This window comes from Apostichopus japonicus, chromosome 17 (genome assembly GCF_037975245.1).
Source record: "Apostichopus japonicus isolate 1M-3 chromosome 17, ASM3797524v1, whole genome shotgun sequence".
In the NCBI taxonomy this organism is placed as follows: Eukaryota; Metazoa; Echinodermata; class Holothuroidea; order Aspidochirotida; family Stichopodidae; genus Apostichopus; species Apostichopus japonicus.
The window spans coordinates 7966013-7991836 of NC_092577.1; the positions used below are offsets into that span (position 1 = coordinate 7966013).

At 36.3% G+C, this 25824-nt stretch overlaps 1 protein-coding gene and 1 long non-coding RNA gene across 6 annotated transcripts in view; one reads left to right on the forward strand and one right to left on the reverse strand.

Annotated features, from left to right (window-relative positions):
• LOC139984541 (NLR family CARD domain-containing protein 4-like) overlaps positions 1 to 25824 on the reverse strand; it is a 313255-nt gene that overhangs the window by 152301 nt on the left and 135130 nt on the right. The gene's annotated exons all lie outside the window — the stretch shown is intronic.
• Positions 1710 to 24874, forward strand: LOC139985152 (uncharacterized). Of its 5 annotated transcripts, none has more exons than XR_011799309.1 (9): positions 1710 to 1895; positions 2900 to 3991; positions 4275 to 4429; positions 8476 to 8575; positions 9806 to 9900; positions 15785 to 15953; positions 17116 to 17196; positions 20202 to 20312; positions 23430 to 24874. It is a non-coding gene; the product is annotated as an uncharacterized lncRNA (long non-coding RNA). The 5 variants fall into 5 exon arrangements; XR_011799310.1 differs by having other exon boundaries at positions 2900 to 3080; XR_011799312.1 differs by having other exon boundaries at positions 2900 to 3062.

Genomic DNA, 25824 nt, shown 5'->3' on the forward strand with positions numbered 1-25824 from the left:
TGGCCTCGAAATAAAGGCAGACTAAGCTTAAGATTGTTGGAGAGCTCAGGGTACCAACTCACGAGATCTGGGTAGAATTCTCCATTCAGCAACATTGAGTGATATTCGAGGATATGAATCCTAAGATGTGTAAGCCGTAACCAAATAGAGCCACGACACTACTCTTTTTCCAAATGTGTGGGGTGGACATTTGATATTGTTTCCCTCATCCATCGAAATGTGGGGGGACGTGTCCCCCCGTCCCCCCCTGGATTGACGCCCATGGCCTGCTGTACCAATGATTTCCCGCGTACACTGCCGTACGGGTAAAATGTGAATTCCTTTTTGGGGGGATTTAATGGTCATGCATAATAAATGAGAACAATGTGCATTTGAAACAATAACACTAGGGTGAGTGATGAGGGGCTCTAAATACAAAAAATACCAAAAAAGATCCCAGGAAAATTCAGTGATCCACATGAAAAAACAAAGGTATCTCAGGAGAATTTTGAGGATCAAAACCCTTTCTAAATGCCACCATTTTGCATGTAGGCACCATCAGGATTTGAAAATTTTTCAAAAGGGGAGGGGCAACCCCCTCCCCTTTATACCCCTCCCCCAGGACGCGGATCACTGTCACAAATTACCCGGCTCTACAAATGGTCTGGTGACAACCCTGTATATATATATATATATATATATATATATATATATATATATAGATAGATAGATAGATAGATAGATAGATATAGATATAGATATACAAAATATCACGAAGCGCGCGAACAATTTTGGGGATGAAAGTTGCTACGCAAATGCAAATGCCCCCCCCCCCCCAATATTTGAAACAAATCGCCGCCCCTGGGGGGGGGGGCGGGGAGTGGTGTACACCGGTAGCAGTTACCTTCTTCTCAGCTGAATGTAACGTTGCCCCCTCTGCTTCTATTCAAGTGTATAATTTGGAAATTTTCTGATTAATGTTGAAATATCAAAATACTTTCATCTCGTCATTTCAAAGTTTTTAGAAATGATAAAATATTGACTTTTTTCTTAGCTTGTAGGAAAACAATAATCTGAAAAAATGCTTAAGATGTCTAGTTATCTTGCTGTCTTGATGACACTTGTAGTGAGGCAATACTATCACGATAGCTTTCGCTAGTCGATATAGTGCGCGTTTTTCCTTGGAACTTACACTCGCCTCGTATCTTGTTTTTACTGGAAAGTCACGACCATGCATCATATTTGTTTTCATTATTTTCATATTACGTTTTCATTATATATATATTGTGTTGGACCCCTTTTTATATATAAAATATCATTATTATATAATAAAAATATGTTGTGAATAGTCAAGAGGCCGTCTTAATTGTAATTTGGTGAGTTTCAGTGTAATAACTTATACGTATTTTTTATCTTTTCCATAAAACCTATACGACCATAACACCGAAACACGTTCAAGCTGCTGTACATGATTCTATGAACGCATCATTACCAGAGTATTGTCGAGGTGCAAATGATGAATTTACGTTTTGCAGCATATCGTTGAAGTCCTCATTTTTCGATCTAACGAATTTGCCATTCTGTTGTAAATTGCTATTATTTGAATAGGAAGATTGATCATTTAGCTCAAAAAGAGGGGAAATTCTCTCGTGACCAATGGAAACGACTTGAACAAGTCTCATTTTCCACATCTAAACAACCAACGACACAGTCACACTGTTCACACAGTGTGTAAAGCAGCGTTTCAAGAACGGTTGTTACTGTATGGTTGTACTTCCCTGTTTGTTTGGTGTGATTCCCCGAAGCAACAGTACTGGCTTACTAAATGTGAAGATATTGCAATATATATTCTAGATGGTGAACATACTGAAAGAAACATACCTAGTATGTTGCAATTGTCCAAGAAGAAATCCCACGTATGTCTTGTGTTCCTTTCAAGTTTCATATTGTTAGGCTATGTACTGTACCTACAACGTTTGTACAAGGACAGGGACATCATAACGTTGAAGTTATGGCTTAGGTCTTCTCTAGTCATTAAAAAAGTGCAGCCTAACTTATGCCTAGTAGTCCAATGGTTTTAGTTACAATATTCAATACTAGCGCAATGCCAGCATAAAGCGTGACCTAGGCTCAGCACAATGTAGGAATAGCTGAAATATGGTGATGCTAGCCTGTTACAGTGTTAGTTGCTTACAAGTTGAAGCCTGATCCAACTGTCCAAAAGGTTTTAGTCAAATTTAGTCATAAAACCTACCCTTCATTAGTCATAAAACCTACCCTTTCAAGTACTCTGGAGTTGTTTCCTCTCCGGGATATTGTGGATTTAAGCGTTAACTTGCCAGTGAGTAACGGTCAAATGAAATGCAAGGTTTTCCAGAGGTTTAAAATTCAATATTACATATATATAAGCATTATTGTAGTTTGTGTCACCCAAAATACTCAGTAGGGGCTATAGCGCCCCTCTCAAAATACTGCAGTGCTGTACACCACCCTTACTGGTCCAAGACAGCCCATTATTGGAACATATCCATAATTTCCAGGGTTTTTGCTGATAATGCTCATTTCCTATTGATGTATCTTCAGCTTCAATATCACTTTTACATACTTTTACATAATTTACAGTACTTACTAAAAGTGTAGGAGTCTTTTACAGCTAACATGTGAAGTTGATTGCCTAGAGACTGCTGTAGTGTCACGTTGCTATCTGAATGCAAAAGTTCCTAAGGACTTTCATAATAGCTTCAGAAACCAAACACTGTAATACTGTATAATCACTAAATTAAAAAGATCAAAGATTGGATGAAAGTGGAACTGCTACCATTGGTTTTTCTTTGTTGTGAGTATCCTTTTGTTTCTGAAGTTGTCTGAAATTTCTGAACAACTAATTTGATTTCATGTTAGTGTTTCACTTTTGATTTAGAAGTCACTGAGGCTCGAACGGCTCCATGATGTAATAATTCTACCGTAGGAAGAAACCCTCTAGTGAATATGAAGATGCAGACCGTACTGGATAGAGGAGAGCAGGACCTACTGTATGAACCTATCAAGGTTTTTTGGTATCCTACACTTCTTGATGCAAAGAGGTACAGTACATAGGAATGGTAAGAATGAAGTAAATCTGGTTTGTTGTGACTTGATTCACCAAACTGCTGGCTAGCAAGCATGGTTAAGGAAGTTAAATTCCCCTGCCACTCTTTATCAATATCATGTCATGATAACATTTCTTCCTTGCATATTTGAGAGCTAAATACTGTTTAAAGTAAACACATTTAGAGGGCATTCAAAGATATACAAGCACTGGCATCCATTAGGGTGGTGAGCACTTGGCAACCCCCCCCCCTCAATTGGCTAGACTAGGGCTTCAAAATCAGAGAACATTAAATATCAGAAAAGTGAAAATGCCTCAGCTGAAGTCCCCAGGGACTTATACTTTATAGAATTATATTTTTCTGTCTAACATGCATTTAAACTTAGTAGAAGAGGACAAGAAGTCTCAGAGTTGTTACAGGGCTCTTCTGAAGCACCTGGCTAGGGCTCAGATATATTCCACAGAGTAAAATCAGATTAAGTATTTCTATTCCTGACATGTCCTCATGTGCTTTAAGTTTCTAGCAGTTTCCAAAAACTATGTGAAAATACTGAAGATTTGGAGAGCTTTGCAGTACCCTTTTAAGTCCAGCCACTATAAACAGAGAACACAATTGGAAATACTTCCTACTAATCTGAGTATATACAGCTTCCAATACAGAATTGTCACTTGCTGAGCCAGTCACTGCAGTTGGTTTTAATAAAATCTTATTGGTCTCAAAATTGATCTAACTTTACCGACTTGAGTACGGTGGCTTAATAGGGACATAGGGGAAAACTAAGTGTCCCCAAATTTTACAATTTTGACTTTTTTTTATCTCATTTAACTATTTCAACTCAAAATTTTGAGGTTGCAAGTGTCTTCATCTGCCAAATTTGTGGAAAGAACTGACCATATTGGATAGCTATTGATCAGCTGAACAGGGTAAGTCTCTATAAACCTTGATCTAAAATCTAGAAAAAGACCCCCGGAGAGTGGTGTAATTAGGTAAATGTACAGTAGACAATGCAGGGGCCTGGTGCCATTAAATGAAGAAAAATGATGTAAAAAAACCCATCCACCGAAGCTGACACACTAAATTAGATACAATTATCTCCTGATGAGTGGAAATTCAAAAGATATTCTGTCCTCAATAGGAAAAAAGGTCAATATATCCTATCATTAGGACTTACTATTCATTCACATCATTTTCTTTTCTCTCCATTAGGTTAACTTGAGTTATCCTGTAGCGAGCTATTAGGGGATCATCTATTCCATCTCTAGTTACCAAATTTTTATTGGAAGCTTTCACATTGTGCTGACAAGGACAATGAATGGTTCATCATCTGATATTTCCTCCATGTGATGGTAATCATATTAATGGTTAGTGCAGAACAGTGATAGTAATGTTTTAACAACCTCTGGTAGATTTTATGGATAGCATAGCAGATCAGTACTCTTGTTTCTCCATTCACTCTCACTAAAAGAATTTTATATAAAGTTTTAACTCATCCATTCAAAATACAACTGACAGAAATTATTCCCTAGTCAGGACATTAAAATGATCGGATTCTTGCTGGATTAATGCAGTACTTGGTATGTTTGTAATGAGCTTGCCATGACACAATAGCTGCCTAAACACAGGCTGGTACATTTTACCATTTGAAAAACTGAAATAAAAATTGCCTCCTGAGACTCAAATGAATAAAGTCTTCTAAGAACTCCTGACACTCCCAGAATGGTCAGACTGGAAGATAACTTGTTGGTTTCTATGAAAGTAGTTTGGGTTACCTACAAATATGTCTTCTGTTAAGTTATTTATTTCAGATTAAAACCAAAAACTTGAAATACCATTTTAGATATTCTATAATGATGTAGAAACATTAAAGGAGTCAACTCAGTCTGTATTGCTGAGCTATGTGTTAGAGGTATTCGTAATGAACACTCCATCAAACAAACAACAAAACCTTGATTACTTTAGGTATGTCATACATAGGTCACGCAACTATGGATATAATCTGAACTTTAATGTACTTTGTTTGTTATGATGTTTATTAACTGTAGTACGGTTGAGTTGACTGTTTTAAGCATTTGCTTAAATGTTAGAAAAATATGATTCAAAACGTAATTGGACAGTATAATGCAAATCACCTCCACCTTTGATATTCATCTCAAAGATGTCTATCATATATCAGCTGAAGATGATGGCTGGGTTTGCTTCTCCCTTAATTCTTTGATATTTTTCTCCAAACTCCTGATAAACTGTCGCACACCAGTTCTAAGATCCACAATCACATCCTGTGAGGCTAAAGAAGCATTATTCAAGTAAGGTGTACACAAAACCAGTGACATTGAGAGCCAGCCACAGTTCCATGAAAAATGTTCTTACCAGATCCACTTTGTTTAAGTCATTGTTTATCCAAAGTTAAAGTGTATCATTCTTTTTCACTTGGCACTTGTAGCCACTTGTGACAACTGTAGCCACCACCCAACCCCCACCCTCTCACACCAGGACTGCACAGAACAAAATGTTATGAAATAACAGTATATATCAAATTGCAGATAGAAAATTATGTACTTTTACTCAATCAATTATAGTACAATGTCATCAATTCAGAAATCCTACAAATTTATCAACCTATAGACAGTATAATGAGCCATTGGTTCCTAAATTATGTGACCAGAATCCTTCATCATGTTTTTTTCAGGCTCCATTTTTGGTTCCTTGCTTTAGCAAAAGGAACCTATGTAGTCAGGTTTGTGTGTGTGTGTGTGTGTGTCTGTGTGTGCATCTGTGACACTTTCTTGGGTACGCTCTATCTCAATAAGGGAAAGTTGGATTGAGGCCAAACTTGGACTATAGATCCGCCATATGGAGAAGGTGTGCCCTATTGTTTTTAGTGCCCACAAAGGTCAGTTATGGTCCAAAAACCGAACATATTAAAACTGCAATAACTCCCAGTGCCAATGTGCGACAAGGTTGATATTTTGGGAAAAGTTGTGAACTGGTTAGGGGAACATTTTCAAACTTAACGGTCATGTGATCCGAGGTCACCAAAGGTCAATTAATGATAAAAAACTAGTATTTTTGCGATAACTTGAGAACGAAATGTCCGTTAGGGTTGGGAGTTGCTTCAATGTTATCCAATTGTCGACCCGCATCTGGGTGACCCTTGACCTCAATTTGACCTCTGGTGACCTTTACGTGGTTTGGGGGATTTTTACAGTTTTGATGCTATTTTCAGATGTCAATGGTACCTTCTGATCATAAATGTCAATGGGTTGACCCCGTGTGACCTTTATGTGTGAAGTTATATGGGGTCAAAGTTTTTCGGTCGGAGTTAGAATGGTTGTACAGACTTGTCGTTTTGTTTTTTGGAATCAGGAGATTAAACTGCATCAGAAACCAAGGTCAAAAGGTCAAAGGTCACATTAGAAAAAATGTGCTTATTTTGGGAGGAAACAAGCAAAAAAGGAAATGTTTGGTTTTGATGCTAGATTTGGATATCAAAGGTACCTTCCGATCAAAAATGTCAATTGGTTGACACCCGTGTGACCTTCGTGTGCGAAGTTATACGAGGTCAAAGTTAATTTTCAGACATTTAATGCAACAACTCCCAGTTCCAAGGTGTGACATGGTTGATATTTTTGGACAAGTTGCAAATGGTATAGGTAAATATTTTCAAACTTAACGGTCATGTGATCCGAGGTCACCAAAGGTCAATTAATGTTAAAAAACTAGTATTTTGGGGGCAGAAAATGGGCAAAGAAAAAATGTTTGAATTTGTATAGTTTGATGCTCTAACTTAGGTCTCATCAATCAAAAATGTCAATAAGTTGACCCAAGGTGACCTTTGTATGTTAAGTTATATGAGGTCAAAGTTAATTTTCAGACATTTAATGCAATAACTCCCAGTTCCAAGTTGTGACAAGGTTGATATTTTTGGAGTAGTTGCAAATGGTATAGGGGAATATTTTCAAACTTAACGGTCATGTGATACAAGGTCACCAAAGGTCAATTAATGATAAAAAACTAGTATTTTTGCGATAACTTGAGAACAAATTGTCTGTTAGGGTTGGGAGTTGCTTCAATGTAATCCAATTGTCGACCCGCATCTGGGTGACCCTTGACCTCAATTTGACCTCTGGTGACCTTTTCGTGTTTTGTGGAATTTTACAGTTTCGATGCTATTTTCAGATGTTAAAGGTACCTTTTGATCATAAATGTCAATCGGTTGACCCCCATGTGACATTCGTGTGCGAAGTTATAATAGGTCAAAGTTAATTTTCAGACATTTAATGCAATAACTCCCAGTTCCAAGGTGTGACAAGGTTAATTTTTTTGGACAAGTTGCAAATGGTATAGGGGAATATTTTCAAACTTAACGGTCATGTTGTCCAACGTCACCAAAGGTCAGCTAATGTTAAAAAAGTAGTATTTTGGGGGGAGAAAATGGGCAAAGAAAATATGTTTGAATTTTTACAGTCATGCTCTATTTAGGTCTCACCGATCAAAAATGTCAATTGGTTGACCTCCGATTGACCTTTGTGTGTGAAGTTATGTATACAAGTTCAAAGTTAATTTTTTGAAATTTAATGCAATTAAATCTTAATGCCAAGGTGTGACATGGTTGATATTTTGGGGCAAGTTGTGAACGAAGTGGTGGAAAATTTTAAAACTTAAAGGTCATGTCATCTGAGGTCACCAATGTTATCATATCTGTTCACACGCTTGTAGGTCTCTTATATTTCTTACATTTTGGACGCCATATTTAGATCTCAAAAGTGCCTTTTGATCCAAAATCCGATCACATTTTGTGATCACAAAAGTGTTGGCTATAGTGTTGGTTACTTTATGGGAACATGTAGGACCACAATTACTTGGACTATTTGAGCCCAATCTTGCTTGATAATATTATGTGTATTGTCATATACCCCAAGCAAGGAACCACAGTGCCCTTGGGCTCTTGTTTCAGGTTGTCTTTGTTTTAGCTCTTGTTTCTCAATTGAATATAAACCAGACTGGATTGCTAGTGGTATTTTGCCTAAAGTTTTTATTGAATATTCAATGCTTGTCTCAATTTCAAATTATGTTTCTTTGTATTTCAATTAGTTTGGTATTAGGTGAGCTGTATATACACTGTGGGAAGCATTATAAGACCTTGAACTCATCTTGTACAGTCTATAGATTTGTATTCTAGTTTCTCCTAGTTGTATCAGTTTATTTACATTGTTATTATAATTATAACTGAGTATTTTTTTTTTGAAACTACAGTAGCATACCATATGTTTATAATAGCTGTGCTCTGTGTTTGACAATGTTACATGGTAGAATGCTTCTACTTGCAGACCGGGTGATTATAATTTACATTAATAATAACTTTATAACTGATGGCCAAATGCATTTTGTTTTTTTTTCTCATCATCAGGTAAACTGGAATTATTCAGTCCTGAGATCAGCCTTCTTAGGGATTTACCATATCCGGATTACAGCTTTTGGAAGAAATGTGTACAGTTTACATCAGCAGGGTAATGACTGTATGGTCCACCACCTGATTCTTAACCACACCCACCCATCCCCCTCTTTAATGAGAATACAAGTGTTTAATTGGATATTTTTACTCCATGATGTATCAGATGATCCCTTAAGGGAAATTTCCCCAACGGAAAGTCTATCATCCAGCACCCTCTCCCCCCCCCCCCCCCCACAACCCCCATCAATTCCAATCATTGCAAAACAAGACATAACATGTGAACAATCTAGTTAGAATACTGCTGAAGATTGTGTCTTAAACTCAGGGATTACATCTCTAATCTTTAAAATCTGAACAATTTTAATGGTCATTAGACATCCATTGTTTCATTATGAAACAGTTCATTCCCATTTGAGCATCTAATGCTAATGAAGGCTTTCTGTTGTCACGGCCTCCAGGTTGAGTGGATATTATGTAATTTATGACAAGGTCCACCCATGCCATCACATGAAATATTTGTCATGAATAATGCTAGGTATTGAGTATTGCACTATGACAAGCAACAGTTTATGATTCTATCACAAAAGATCGTACAACACAATATGAAAAGTTCTTGTAGGATTCAGCATGTTATGTCATTTGAAATCCGTAGTGCATTTGTATTCTTTTTATGTTCTTAAAGTTATCGTGTAATGTAGTAATTCTGTTAAAAGGGGGGGGGGGGGGGAGGTGGCATCAGGTTGCTCTCTATTGGCAAAGTTGGAAATGAAGTTACTGGGAGAGTTGTGAAAGCAAAAATAACAACATTTATATAATAGAGCAGCCTCTGCTTCACACTGGTATACCCAATATTTGACAAAAGCAATCCAGACCAGTAACTATGCCTAACTTGGCTATTTGGTGTTCATAGAAAGATGAACAACTTCATTGGCCTGCTGCACCAAATAACGCTAAAAGTACCAAATTAGAAAGTGTGCTGATCAATTTTGTCTAATCCAAAGGATTGCAAACATGTTACCAATGTTAGCCTATTATTTTGTTTTGGATAAATTTTCAATAAAATGACTGAACTTGCAATTATAGAGTTGTTTCAGGGACACAGAATCATCATAGCATTAGCTTGTGTGTCTCTGAGCAATGGAATAACTGTTGAGTAAATATTAAAAAGACACACTCAATAACAAAGGTTTTATTGTTTGCATTAAAGCATATCTAGTTCTGATATTCTAAATATACAATAAGTGACAACTGATTCTTATTGTCTTTGTCTTTATCTCCTTGTTAGGTAAATGTGGATTAATCAGTCTTGAGATGATCTTTGGGGGTCACCTAATGCGGATCTTGCACAGAATGGTTTACAATATATAGCTGATGGTAATGGTAAGTGTATAATTATTGTATAGCAAGACTGGTAACTAGCTGGGCTGTAGTTATAATTAGATTTGAGTCTGGGTAGAAAGTGACTTTGTTACTGCCTAATCCTGGAGGAACAGTAATTGTTTTGAAACTTGCTTGATCAACAAACTCCCTAAGGGCCTAAGGGAAGATAAGGTAGTACTCAGTCTTTACAATGTTGCCACACTCCTCTGTATTACCAGCCTTACTTCCACAAAAATGTAGTAATGTACCTACTTGACATTATATCCTTTTGATATAAACACAAGATTTGCTGAGGCTAAGAAATATATAAATAATTAAATATTAACCATGTATACTGCATCAGGAAGTGAGTCAGTGTTATTTTCTATGAAGCCTACAGTATGTGCTTCCACTTGCTTAATGTGACATATGTAACAATTAAGTCTTTGTTAATAAAATGTAGAAAAAATCACTAACTGGAACCATATCTCTCTTTCCATTCTAACATTTCCTACCTACCCCTCTCAGTGCATCTAAAACTCAAGAAAATTGATATCAAATTTAAATCTGGAGATAATCTAGTCTTTATGCCATTTTCCAATGAGGTATATAATTTCCATTATTACCCATTGTTTAATAGTGTTGACAGATTCTCTTAATGTGTTTTGTCTAAAGATGTACATTATTTGCACTTCAGCTATAGTACTGGCCATTCAAGAGATATTTCCATCAAACTCAAGCACATTTGCTTTCTACATCTATTTTCTGTTGCAGATAGCTCAAAAATTTGGTAGAAAACTTCCAGCAATTGTTAAAAGTTGTTTTATTGGTAAGGGGAAGGGGGAAGGGGGGCTTCAAACTCTTCGGATGTAACATCAGTTACCACTACAACTGTTGTAAATAACTAATTTTATTGATTAGCTCAGATGCTAAACATATTCTTAAAAAAGCAGCTAAGGTGCTTTGAATAATGATATTAGTCCTGTGCTGTTAGCTCTGTCAGTCCAATAAACCCCAAAATAGAAACAGAAATAGAACAATATATATACTGTATGCTGCCGGGCCATTCCACACCAAGTGGTCCCAACATGGAAAAATTAGAAAGGGTTATAAGTTGTCTCTCTTTGTGTTTAATGTAAAGTAAGTAGGTTAGATTTTCATACTGTAAACGGTTAAAGTTTTCTTCTTCTGATTTCTCAATCTTGGATTATAGCAATGAGTATCGATCTCAAACTAAAGGCACATTCACAGTGAATTATCAAACAATAAATGAAAGTAGAAGAAATCCTTAAATGAAAGGAAAGTCCAAGCTTTCTTTTAATGTGGCAGTTAAATGCAGTCTGCTTATTAATCTAATAACACAATTTAACAAATTTCCTTTATTACTGGTAACACAGATTATGTTAAAAATGCCACACTCTGGCTGTGACTTACGTGACAAAAATAGAAGGGAATGTTTTCCTCCAATAATATATAGTGTGTGAGAGCAAAGTGAGCTACAATTGTAAAGGTAGCTATAAAGGTTGATCTGTAAAACCACCACTTTTGATCAATGTAACAAGCTTTAACAAATTTAGGGACTCCGGAAGTGTGTGACTTACGTGACGTCACGTAAGTCAAAAAGGGAAGTGTAACTTATGTGACAAGTTTATTCTCAACACTTTCACACAGTTTTGATGTCTTCTATACTATAACAGGTTTATCATAACACCTTCCTATTTATCAAAGATACCTACTCAGTTCTAAAATGCAGGAACAACATTTATAATGTGAAGTAAAATTGAAAGGTTACATAAGTGAATTGCAAAAAATGGCTCAAACAGCTCAATCTTAGAACAATATTACTTGTTACCTTAGTTTTAGTCTCATGACGTGTTTGCCAAATTTAATCTTCAACTTTTCCAGCTAACTGCACTGAAAGCTCAGTGAAAATGTTACCCTTCTATGCTGTTTCCATATCAATATTCATTATTTTTATTTGTTTATATGTCGATAAACAACAGATTTCTTAACAAGTCCATAGATTCTACAAAATTCAGTCAAAATGTGCAAACCCGGCCGACAGATCATGCGCCAATCAAATCTCTCTGTTTTGTTAACAACAGTTATGCCTAGGTCTACTTTCACTTTCGTGGCTCTCCTGTGGTAGATTCGTTCTTTTGAATAGTATCATTCTGTCGGTCTTACTGATGTAGCTTGCAAAATTGTATCATTTCATTCCATTGCAATGAATAAACAGGTATTTTCAAGAATTTCCTCCGTTAATTGGGTAAAAATAGTGGACGATAAGAGTATAAGTAAAGTAGGTTACATTTGTGTAATGAACGTGCTGATATGGGCCGTTGCAGTGATTTTACAGTAAATCGTTTGCGCCATACGGGCAACAGAAAATAAATTTCTTTTGTTTGATTGCGAAAGTTTTTCTCCATTAAACCCCCCTGGTCAGAGTGCATTTAGAAGTTAAGAAACATTGAATCTGCTTCGGAACTTTGTTTTATGAATTTCATCAGCAAACACATATTGAGACTTTAAGTTCTTTAAATGTGAATTGCAGTCTACCCCTGAACTACACAAGGTGCTTCAGGGGGTGAAATTTGTTTTAATAATGTTTTCGGGCTAGTTGGAGATTTTATCTACCTAAAGAGGACATTTCCGTGTTGTGGTGGTCGCAGGCACCATATTTGTAACCTTTCCTGGGTACAGTACATCATCTTATTTTACAACAACCCAGTCTTCTACCTTAATATGAGAGGTCAGAGCTGGACAACAACATAAGTAACTGACATTAGTGGATCTCCTTCAGTATTTATGTGGTTTTCCACACACACATCTTGCCACCTTCTGCCTTTACCACATGGATTTATATCCATGGATTAATTTTTTTAATCCAAATTCCCAAAAGTGACTAAAATTTTACCAAAAAGCTTAAAATTATAACCAAAAATGTAGAAATGAAAATACATTAGAAGTGTTCTGTATTAACTAGTCTAGAGAAACTTGTTTACTCCTAATTAAGAAACTATTTAGCTACTGTAGCACTTAAACTGAGATATTTTGCAAAACTAGTCTGTAGGACTTTTTATGTACAAGTGAACACTTAGATTCTATTTTTATGTGGAATAGACCCCTCCCCTACCCCCAATCTCAATATAATGAACTTGTAAAGATATCCTTAGCCTGTGTTACTTTGTATCTTTGGAAAATGTGAGAGGAAACTGAGCAGTTTCACACGTGTGACTTACGTGACAATTTTTTGTGACTTATGTGACGTCGCTAATTTGCATACAAATACCGGTATTAAACGAATATCAATTAAATTTTACCTTGAAGTTATTCCTCAATGTGTCTTTTTCAGATGTAATAGGCAACTTAAGAGATTTTTCTCAATACTTCACAGGATTTATTGATTTCTTTCAAAAAGTTGAAATTCTTCATTTCTCTCAGTGACTTAAGTGACACAAGTTGAGGGCGCTATAATTCGCAATGGGAAAGCATTAACGTTTTGCAGTGGTGACAGAATTTATTGTAGGTATTCAAAGTTCAGGAATGATAGGCATATGACTTTACTCTAGACTTGCACTGAACTGGAGATTGAAAACAAGTGTACAGTAAAATGTCTCTCTGATTTGTGACTTACGTGACGTGGAATGGCCCTGTACAGTATACACACTGTACACGTATGTACTGGTTAAACATTCCTTTTAAATAATTAAAAGTCTTTGAATTTAGTGAATTAGCAATTAAAGCATACACTACATTGCAAATATTTAAAAAGACATTGAAATATGCACTATGCAGTGTGCACTATATATGTGTGTACATGTTCAGTACAATGTTATTTTACACCAACCACCATTAAATACACCAAAATCATGTACAGTAAACACTGTACATGTATGTACTGGTTAAACAGTCCTTTTAAATTATTGACAGTCTTTTAATGTATTGAATTAGCAAAAGCATTCACTACATAGCAAATATTTAAAATGACATTGAAATATGCACAGTATTGAATGGAATGACCAGTACATATACATGTACAGTGTGTACTGTACATGATTGTGGACAGTGTGTATTTATTTAGTGCTTGGTGTAAAATAACACTGTACTGAACATATACAGAAACATGCTTGCGAGGGCAAACAGTGGTAACATTGTATCTTTATTCAAGGAGGCCATGTTAAACAACATTAGAAACTATTGAAATGTTATTAATTAAAGGTGTTCTGTCTAAAACTCTGACTCCCTCCAACCCCCCCCCCCAACACCCTCCCCATAGTGCACTATGCAGATTTGTATACAGTATGTGACTTACTTTTACTGCATAGAGACTGCATAAACATGCATTCAAGGTATACTTAATTATTTGGTATGGTTATCTTCTGCTTCAAATTGTCTGTATGCATGTAACCCACCCACTTCCACGGGTCCACATCCTCTACCCAACATATCAGAATATAAAATGAATGTGAACCAGTGCGTACAGTGTGCACTATATATGTATATATATATATGCAAATGAGAAAAGCTTCATCCAATGAAATTGCAGCAGCACTGTGGACTTGGACTGTTGTTATGTCATGTGTGTATGGCATGACAACAGTGTTATATGCAAATGAGGAAAGCTTCATCCAATGAAATTGCAGCATCCATGAAAATGCAGAATGTCACACACGTGACCCAATAATGTCACACACGTGACCAAAAAAATCATGGCAGTAAAACTGATTTAAAGTAATTCCTATGGAATATCAACATCAATGCTGTTCTGTGGTCATTACTAGAGTCAACATTTGCACTGCAAAATTGCATACTATGGAATGGAAATTCAGAATGTCATACACTTGACCCAACAATGTCACATACGTGACCAATTTTTTTTTTTAGCTTATGTAGTATTATGCTCATTTTTAGAAGTGAAATATTTAGGTGAAATGTCTTGTTAGAATGGAAACACATTAAGGTAGTAACATGAGAAATTAGGTTTATCCAGCCCTGTTAGAAACTGAGGAATTTGCCAATGTTTTTTTGTCCAAAAAAGCCAGTTTCATTTCACACACGTAAAAGACCTTTATATAACCTCTCCCAGCACATGAATGTTCTGATTTTGGCTAAGCTATATGGTTTTGTAAAAGAGTCCCCCTAGTGCATACTTCAGGCATGAGACTCTTCCGCGGAAACGCGGATTTCCGAATTTTTTTTTTTTCATTTTCGTTTTTTATTATTTTTATTTATTTTTTATTTAATTTGTTATTTAATTTTTTTTTTTTTTTTTTTTTGCCGAACATGCTGGACTGTGAAGGGAAGGAACACCGAATTTGACCAGTGGTGGAATCAAGTAGCACAAAGCAAGCAAAAAAGCCTTTTTTGGGTTCAAAAAAGCTAATGGATAAATTATACAAGCAGAAATTCCACACTTTTTTGGCGAGTTACGTGATGTGATAGATTCCATCTAGAGTCCACCATTTTGCATCTAAGCCCTCCTTACCTGACAAAAAAATTTCTTAAGGGGAGGGGGACACCCCCTCCCCTTAAACCCCTCCCCCAGGACAGTGATCGATAAATTTCAGATTTTTTTCCCCGGCTCAGTCTCATCCCTGATACTGAAGTACAGTACTACAATCAACCCAACTTCATTTACCTAAAAGTAGTTACTTAGTGGTAAAGTGCAGATCTCCCCATTTTTCGTCACACACGTGACCGAGAATGGCCCTTTAACTAATTTTACTAATTTATTTTGAAACTACATGAGCATACTGTATGTTTATATTAGCTGTGTTATTTCTATCTGTTTGATGATGTTATATGACCGAATTCTGCTACTAGCAGTCTTAGTTATGACAATTTAAATGAATAATAACATTCTAACTGATGACCAAATGCATTTTCTTTTTCTCATCATCAGGTAAACTTGAATTATTCAGTCCTGAGATCAGCCTTTTTAGGGATTTACCAGTTTCATATCCGGAGTACAGCTCTTGGAAGAAATGTGTACAGTTTACATGAGCAGGGTAATGATTGTATGGTCCACCACCTGATTCTTACCCACACACCCAATCCTCTGCCATGCGAATGTAAGTGTTTAGGTGGATATTCTTACTCCATAATGTGTCAGATGATCCCTTAAGGGACATTTCCCCACCAGAAAGTCCTTCATCCAGCACTCCCTACCCCCCAAACCCTCTTCAATTTAAATCACTGCCAAACAAGACATAACATATTAACAATCTTAAGTTTAGATACCTCTAAAGGTTGTGTCTTAGACTGACGGATTCTGTGAGACCTCTTTGGTTCAGTGTTTCTCTAATGGTAGCATCATCTCTACAAAGTGTACCATAACTGCAGGTTTCAAGAGGAGTAAATTCTGATGTGATTTCTATATTATAGCCATGGGCATCTCCAATCTTTGAAATCTGACCAATGTTAATGGTCATTAGACATCCATTGTTTCATTATGAAACAGTTCATTCCCATTTCAGCATCTAATGCTAATGAAGGCTTTCTGTTGTCACTGTCCCCAGGTTGAGTGGATATAATTACGACAAGGTCCACCCATCCCATCATCTTAAATAGTTGTCATGGAGAACGATAGGTATTGATTATCGCACTATGACAAGCAACAGTTTATGACAAGTTCTTGTAGGATTCAGCATGTTATGTCATCTGACATCCTTAATGCATTTTGTATTCTTTTTATGTTCTTAAAGCTTAAAGCTATTGTGCAACTCAGTAATTCAGAAATTTTGTTATACAGTAAGTGTGTAAGGGGGGGGGGGGGGGGTGTCAGGTTGCTGTCTTTTGACAAAGGTTGAAATGAAGTTACTGGGACGGTTGTGGAAGCAAAGACAACAACAGTTATGTATTAAAACAGCCTCAGCTTGACACTGGATTAAAAAAGATTGACAAAGGATTAAAAACATGTTACCAAATTTCACCTTTTTTTTGGTTTATGGGTAAATTTTCAAAAACTGTTAAACTTGAAAATACAACAAAAATACCTTTCAATGAAATGAAATGAATTTGCAGTCTATTGAGTTGTTTCAGTGACACAATGTCATTTTAACATTAGCTTGTTAATCTGTGAGCAAAGAAAAACTGTAGAGTAAATATTAAAAAAGACATAATCTATAACAACGGATTTTATTGTTTACATTAAAACATATCTTGTTCTGATATTCTCAATATAGAATTAGTAAAAACTGATTCTTATTGCTTTTGTCCTTACCTCCTCATTAGGTAAATATGCATTAATCAGTCTTGAGACGATCTATGATGCGGATCTTGCACAGAATGGTTAACAATATGCTGATAGTAATGGTAAGTGCATAATAAGTGTATAGCAAGACTGTTAAGCTGGGTTGTAGTTATAATTTAGATTTGAGTCTGGGTAGAACGTGACTTTGTTACTGCCTAATCCAGGGGAAAAGTAATTGTTTTGAATCTTGCTTGATCAGCAAGTTCCCTAAGGGCCAGAGGGGAAGATAAAGGCCTCAATATAACATACATACACCATATATTAAGCACTGAATGCCATACATTGTATTGCTTACCAATGTGTAAAAGTACATAAAGAGGTGTTTATGTTAATAAGCTGGGTCCTATTTATAAATAGGCAGCAAATAGGCAGAAATATGTATACCAGGCTTTCAAACAATCAATTTAGTTCTTAAGTTCATGTCCCCTTACTATTAAATAGAGTCACTTCAAACAAAACAAGACCCATACCCACACTAAGTTAGAACACTTCTAAAGTCTGGTTTATATTATGAGGAGAACTATCCTTACTGTTATATCTCAGTTACAAACTAAAGAATGAATTGTCACAAGATGTTAAACTTGACCAAACCTATAGTACACAGTACATAGTAAGGCTTCCATTGGCCCAGTAGTTACGTTAGATATACCTTCTAACTTGAGTTATCATCAACTTCAATATCCCAAGACTAAAGTAAGCTATTTGAATAGGGTTAGTTTTCTTGGAGGTAGCCTGTAAGCTCCTCCCAGTAGTAGGAGTACCTACGTGAGATTATTTCCTTTTGATATCAAGCCAAGATTTGCCAAGGCTAAGACATTTATAAAAAAGTTAATATGTGACATACTTCTCCATCATTCTATTTTAATGGAGACATGTATTAAGTGAGTTTGTTACTATATATAATGTAAGAGTGAACAACACCCTGCACAACTACTGTACCTCAGCAAGTAAATCAGTGATGTTGTTGCTATGATCACACTGTCTGAAGCCTATGTGCTTTTATGCTTCCAAAACCCAAGAAAATTGATGTCAAATTTAAATCTGAAGATAATCTAGTCTTTATGCCATTTGCCAATGAGCTATATACTAAGGGATTGCAAGTGGATGTCTTTGGTTGGTTTACTGTAATGTGTGCATTTGTTGTTGTCAGTCAGTATTACAAGACATGCATATAGTTTCTGGACCCTATGCATTTCCTCAGAGTAAAAACCAAAGTAATTCAGAATTCTATTCTTAGCCATTGTTCAATAGTGTTGAAGGATTCTCGTAATGTGTTCTGTCTGGGATGTACATTATTTGCACTTCAGTTATAGTACTGTTCATTTAAAGAGATATTTGCAGCAAAGTCATGCACATATGCTTTCTACATTGATTTCCTGTTGCAATACTATGGAAGATTTGGTAGAAAAATCCCAGCAATCGTCAAAAGTTGTTTTATATTGGGGGGGGGGGGGGTGGGGAGCTTCAAAACTGTCAGGAGGTAACATGGAGTTGATCAGTTAGCACTACAAGTGTTGTAAATAACTAAATGTTTTGATTACCTCAGATGCTAAATATATTCCTTAAGAGCAGCTTTAAAATAAAGGCAGAGGCCCTTTGAATACTGATATTAGTCCTGTGCTGTTAGCTATGTCAGTCCAACAAACCCAAATATAAAAACCGAAATAGGACACGATATATATGCTAGTGTTTACACGGGTCCAAAAATCGGGAACCGGGTACCCGAGGGCCGTTACCCGTCGGGTATCCGGGTACCCGGAAAAAAAATTGTTTACCCTCGTGTATCACGATTTTCAAGAAATTACATATTGGATGCTGTAATAAATGCATTATATTCTCTACTGACAATGTTTTCATGTTCAAATACGTAGGTGTAAGATAAGGTTTAAAACCTCCCTCAATAATTTTTATTTGCTTCTGTTTCTTTCATTAACTTGTTAATAAATAAATTATTTAATTATAATTAGCATTACTAGTTTACTACTAACATCGCACTGCCGCCGCTGCTTATGCTAGCTCGTGCACGTCTATTGGATCAAACCATATAAATATCCAATTTAGCTCTTAAACAGTTTTTAATACTACTACTATCTATTATGCAGGCCCAGGGTTCGCATTAGCCGCGAGATTGCGCGATTCGCGCAATTTGATCGCATTTGGAATAAACGATTAGTAAAAAGCCACTTGCGATTACTATTTTTTAGTTATCCTGTCTATAATCCATAAACATCGCGTAAACTTCCTTGTCAGCCTTTCCTTCTATGAAATAAACGAATGAATAAATAATAATTTCTTCCACATGGTAGCCTAAAACCTCACTAAGTCAATGAGAATTCTAGCTAAGCCTAACCATCTGTTTATTTGATGGAGTTGTGACGCAGTTATTAGACATCCATGGAATATTTTCGATATTGCTGTTACGTTCGACCACATGGTTGCCTAACACCACACTAAGTCAATGGGGGTAGTCTAGCCTAGCCATCTGTTTATTAGCTGAAATTGTGACGCAGTTATAAGATATCTATGGAAAGCTTTTGTTATTGCTGTTATCTCCGAACACATGGTAACCTAACAACACACTAAGTCAATGGGAAATCAGCCTAATCATCGGTCTGCATATTTTTATTAAACAATCACACTTTGCGTATGATTCGGGTAATACATTAGGAACCGGGTAGTATCGCGTCGAGCGGGCCCCTTCGTTATTGCTGTTATCTTCGTCCACATTGTAGCCTAACACCACACTAAGTCAATGGGAAATCTGCCTAACCGTCGGTTTGCCAATTTTTTTTTTTTTTTTAAATCACACTTTGCTTAGGGTTCAGGTAATAAATAAGGAACCGGGTAGTATCGCGTCGGGCGGGTACCCGGATAACCCGTGCAAACACTAATATATGCTGCCCTTAGAATAAAGCTATGTAAAATATTCATACATACTTATTAATAAGACACAAGGAAAGACATTGATGTCTGTTACACAAATGATCACAGACCTGATGAATTTTCTCCTTGATAAATCTGATAAATGGAAAGTTGAGTTATTTTGTATTTTCTCTCTAACCTCCAGGTGATACAGTTATCAACATTTCTTTGGTACATTTCTTCCAAGAAAGTGAAAGAAAAAGTCAAGTAGGAACACATCACTGATGTCATAACTTCCTCTGTGGATGTGAGTCTGGTGAGTCTTTTCATAATAATTTCTGAACAGTCACTTTGTGAAATGATCATGGGTTGTATTGGATACCTTTGGCCATATGTAGGTGAAGACAGCTTGCATTATTAGTTCTATAAATAACATCAAATGCCTTTTTTAGATGCCACTTGTTTTATTGTGTAGAGCTAACAAAATGTTCTTAACACAATTGATACATTGTAGTATGCAGTGGTGGATGGAAGATTCCTCTAAAGTGGAGACAGCTACTGATAGATACCTCAATTAACATTTCATCAGAAAACTTCAACTTCTGTAGAAAATAATGATTGCCCACATGCCAGGCAAGCTAAGTGTTTCTAGTATGTACCTTGGTCTGATCATGAATGTGTTTGAAATTGAGAATCTATGAAGTATCAAGTCTTTGAAGTTTTGCATTGCCACCTGTAATCTTGGTATTGTGTTGACCCATTAATACAATAAATCAGATAAGAGTGAATGAATTAGGGATTCTCCCGGCATCTGCTATCAGTAATTGCTATCTTTAGCTCTTATATTCCATATAACTAGTATTGCCAGTAGTCATATCTTTTAAATAACTTTGAATATGCATGAAGCCATGGGGGTGCATCCACCCAGTTGGGACAATTTTTTCTATTCTGTGGTCTAGCTTCAGAGCACTCATATTGTCAGTATGAGATGTATGAATATCATGTTTCAATCAGATCAAGGTTAGGAACTGTTTGTTCTGACAATTATACTAGTGCTTTGAAAGCATGATGTTGGAGTACAGTTTAGAGAGGTAGTAGCATTAGGAAATTGCCCCAACTGGCTAGGTGCCATGTTCAATGCTATCCTACTTGACATTTTACTCATTTAACTCTTTCCATTGCTTGCAGAAAATTGTTCTAAATTGCACTAATTTAATGTTGTATACATTGGCATAATTTATAGTTGTATTACAAAAATGTAGTTGTAATGATGATCGACCCATCCCTAGAATGAATGTAAGTCAAATTTCATGCTCTCCCCCTCCTCTTCCCCCTCCCATCCCCTCCCCCAACAAACATCAAATCTAGACAAAGGGTACAGCAGGGTTACAACCATGTATTATGTATTATTCGTGGGGACTTTAATCGCCAGAATAAATTCAAGGAGGAGGGGGGGGCAGTGATCTATAGCATGCAGGGAGACTACTTTTACAAGAATTTCTGAAGTACAGTATATAAAGATATAACCTGTATATGCAGTACAACATACAAAATTGATTTATCTTCAACATTACATCAAGAGTTTAGTGCAAAAAGTTGATCTTAGAGCTCATCTTTTTTATATAAAACAATAAGGCATCTATTAGACCTTAAACCTCTAACTCATGAAATGGCCACAAAACTTGCACATCATGAAGAATGGCTACACTCATGTGCTCTTGAAATTACACTAAGCTCTTGTGGGTTACTCCCAATGTTTCTGACTTGCTGTTACATGTTAACCTTAACTCATTATCAGCATGTTGGTTTACCATGCAGGTACATAGACAGTCACAGTTTCTTGGGTACCTAGGTTTTTAACACAGAGAAAAAGAATATTCCTACTTATATCTACTATGCAAATGGTTGAAAGCAGGTTTACATAGAAATGAGTTACATAACATTTAAATATAATGATCATAATGAATCTTTTAAATTTCTCTTTGTCATTAAACCTTGAATATATAATTCATGGTAGAACCAGCTGATGTAGGTAAAGGAAACTGGGAAACTACACTACACCTCTAAAGGATAATTGTGCACTGACCCACAGCCCCCCACCCTCCCCTTTCCAGCCCTGATATATGAAAGTGACCTAAGTATGAATATAAAAATTAATAACAGTTGTCACAAAGTCTAAAAATAAGTAAATCAATTTGAATATTACCATTAATAACCAGACTGCCTTCATGCAATATGGTCACCTGTTAAACCCCAATGAACCAAATGTTATCTAGATCTATAACTGCTAAAATAATTCATACACTTTTCATCATTTCTTGCATGTGACCAATATTGTCAACACTACATTATAGGATGTGCCAGCCTATACACAACTCAGTGATCATGGAAAGCGAATTTAAAAGCCAGTTAGACAAGCATCAATGATGTCATGAGTTTCATTACTAAATTATAACTCCATGGTTATGTTGTTACATTGTAATGGGTTCTGCTGTGTACGTCTAAAACACTTTGTAACTTTAAACTTCACATGCTAAAGTGATGAATGCTGAATTGCATATTTCTGGCACTAAAATCTTGTTGATGTATTACAAAGAACTGTGTTATACCTACGGGGAGTTAACATGTGAGAATAATTGTTTAGTGTAGCTAGCAAGTTAAAGTCATTGGATACCCATGTCTGTAAATTTGCTGCCATTTGAAATGCATAAATAAAGAGATATTGCCGTAAGTCTATCAAGGGATTCTAATTGCTGTCCACAAACTGCCATTGTCGATCTATTTGATGGAAAATCCTGGTCCAGCAGAGTCTTTGGGTGGATAGCTTCATTCTTCTTGCTGTGTTACCAACACTCTTTAGTTCTTGTTATTGTAGTCCAGTAAGAGACTACGACTTTGAGTTCAGTTTCTGTTGGTGTTTTATCTGTGGGAGGGGGAGGGAGGTGAGGAGGGTAGGTGGTACTCTTGATAAGCTATTTTTACCATGTTTACCCTTCTTAAGATGACCTGGCACCATTTTGCAAGTGATGGTACCATCATGGTTTATAGTTAACATCCTTCACACATTTAGTTGGAATCACATGAATATCATGACCCCCCCCCCCCCAATCCTGGCAAAAGCTATCATAATCTCTTGGTAGTCTTGGATCACCTGTCAACTCTCCTCCTTAACCAACCAATGAAAAATGTTGGAATTTGTACTTTACAAAACAGCATAAATTAGTTTGTCTTTAATTATTCTGTCAATTTTAAGTTAAAATATTAAAACTCCTTTTGGATTAACAGTGTTGTGCTATTTTATACCACCAGTAGCATTTTCTTGTATTACTTTAAATAACGCACTCCCCAGAAATTATTCTTTGCTATTTTCTGAACCATTTTGGAATATTGATTGAATATAAACTTGTTTAGAATCATTTTCTTTCCTTTACAGATTGTAGTTACCGTGGAAAGATCAGGAAACAGTTAGTGAGAATAAAGATCATCTTTAGTTGCTGTACAAGTGTGGCTCGCTTCTCACAAGGTCGTACAAGCTCTAACAAGGTCATACTTTGCTAGTACTGTATATTAAACATCAGGAATGTTGAAAAACTGAAATTGTCAGCTGCCAGGACTAACAAATAAAAGGTTTATTTTAATAAATATATTTCTAACAGAGTTGCTTTTTAAAAGTGAGGGTATTGTTTTGTTGCATATAGGGAGGATGGGGTGAGGGAGTGGGGAAATTATAACTTTGAGAAGAAAAGACAGACAAGAATAGGGGGTTGATAAAGACATTGTTTCTTACAAATGCTTCTGTAATATTTTTTGATGACATCATCTGTTATTGTCTGTAATTTGCTAATTTATATCTCATTTAATTGATATATTCTGTTTTGATTTCTTCTTGCAAATTGACAAAGCATGTTTTACATTCATGGAAGGCAAACAGAGCAAGGGGGTTGGGAAAAAGTAAGTTTGATTAACATATAATGGGTTGATTGGCATGTATGTTATATATAATGCATTGATTGGCATATGTGGTATGTAAAATGAATTGATTGGTATACATCATATGTATAATGGATTGATTGGTACTGTATATCTGGTATAAATGCATCTAGGTCAGGTTACCATGCATATGATGTCACATGATTAGTTATGTCAACTGGACTGCTTATATTAAGTAGCTGTGGTCAGTCAACAATGTTGTTGTGCCATGTATTTACTTTCAGATGTTTGCCATACACCGGACCGGCATCACTTTACAAACTTAAGAGATGCCTTGTGCGTTGAATCTTAGCCGTTGATTTCTGTTAACCCTACAGCTATATTGTTATGATCTTATTCTATGTTTTGTGTATACTGTTCTATGTTCTTTTCTGGTCACATTTCACCTTCATGTTTCTGCATAACCTTAGATGGTTATATTTATTATTCCATCAATAATGCTGTTGTACAATGTTGGTCTTCGTAATATATAGAAAGGACGGTGGTTGTGTTATCAACAAGGCTTCATCAAGTGGCAGAGTGACCAATATATTAATGAACTATGAGTGGTGTATAGGGCCAGAGACAGTATACTTCGGTTCTGTCCATGACATAGGCCCAACCATTCATAATCCATGTTCGCCTTGATATACAGAACATTATTGTCAAAGGTAATGTAAAACCTAATTAACTAAAAAAGCAATGAATTTCAAGATGGTTAGTTAAGGCTAATTATGTATTAATACTCCTTTATGTTTATGTATACATTTGATGATTATTCATAAGATGCTGATTATTTTGTTTACTGATTAAACCTGAACTCCTCTTTTTCCTTTGTTGAGCATTCCCAGCCAGTTTTCTGTTGTTCATTTATACTTGTGTAATTATATTTTATTGTATAATATAATATATTGTTATGTTTGTTCTATCTTTCCTGACAGGTTCAGCGCAGAGCCCTTGACACGCAGTAGTGAAGCATACAGGGGTAGCCAGGGCGGATCCAGGGGGAGGTTTTGGGGTTTAACTGTCTGCAATGTTATTATCTATTATTTTTCTACTGCCCACCCCTGCACAGATGCTAGACAACGTTTGGCAAGTGAGCACCACTATTGTATTACACCCCCCCCCCCACTCCCCACAAAGTCGTGAACCCCTCGAAGCACCTCCAGACACACCTACACTCAGTTGGAAAAAATCTATTTAGTTGGAATTTTTGAGTTTCTTCACCCCTAATCATCTGATCCTAGCTACGTCCCTGATTGGTTGTCCACAGATGATTGTGCAATGTTTTTGGTAGGTTTTGAAGTAAATTTAACAAAAAATGTGGATTTTAATATTCTGAACAAATAATCGGCTTAAAACCTTGAACAGTGGAACTGACGGTTATTGAAGAATCACCTACAAAAGCAATGATCCACAGGAGGTGCGATGAGGTCGAACATGATGTGGGACGGGTGACAATCTTCAAAAAGGTTATGGATGAAAAAAACTATTGGGAAATTCTTGGTTCCCAGGCCAAAGTGTAGCCTACATCACGTTGGTCATTCTCATGTTCTGGAAGTGCCAATTCCGGTGATCTGGGGGGGCTATCAAAATCTTGTACGCTCTGCGCTAACTGATATGGTGGCGCTCTACTTAGATAGTAATTCGCGCAACCAAGTTTAGAGAAACCTAAATACGCGCCTGATCAATTTCCCCCCCCCCCCCATTTGGCGAAAACCTGGATCCGCCCTTGGGTAGCCGCCCCTTGAGATTTCCACTTCCTAAATGACAACAGGCATACGATAATGTAAACGCCTGGATAGTATGATCTATATTTCAGTTAGCTTTTTTATTCTTTTTCTTATGACTTGATTAGG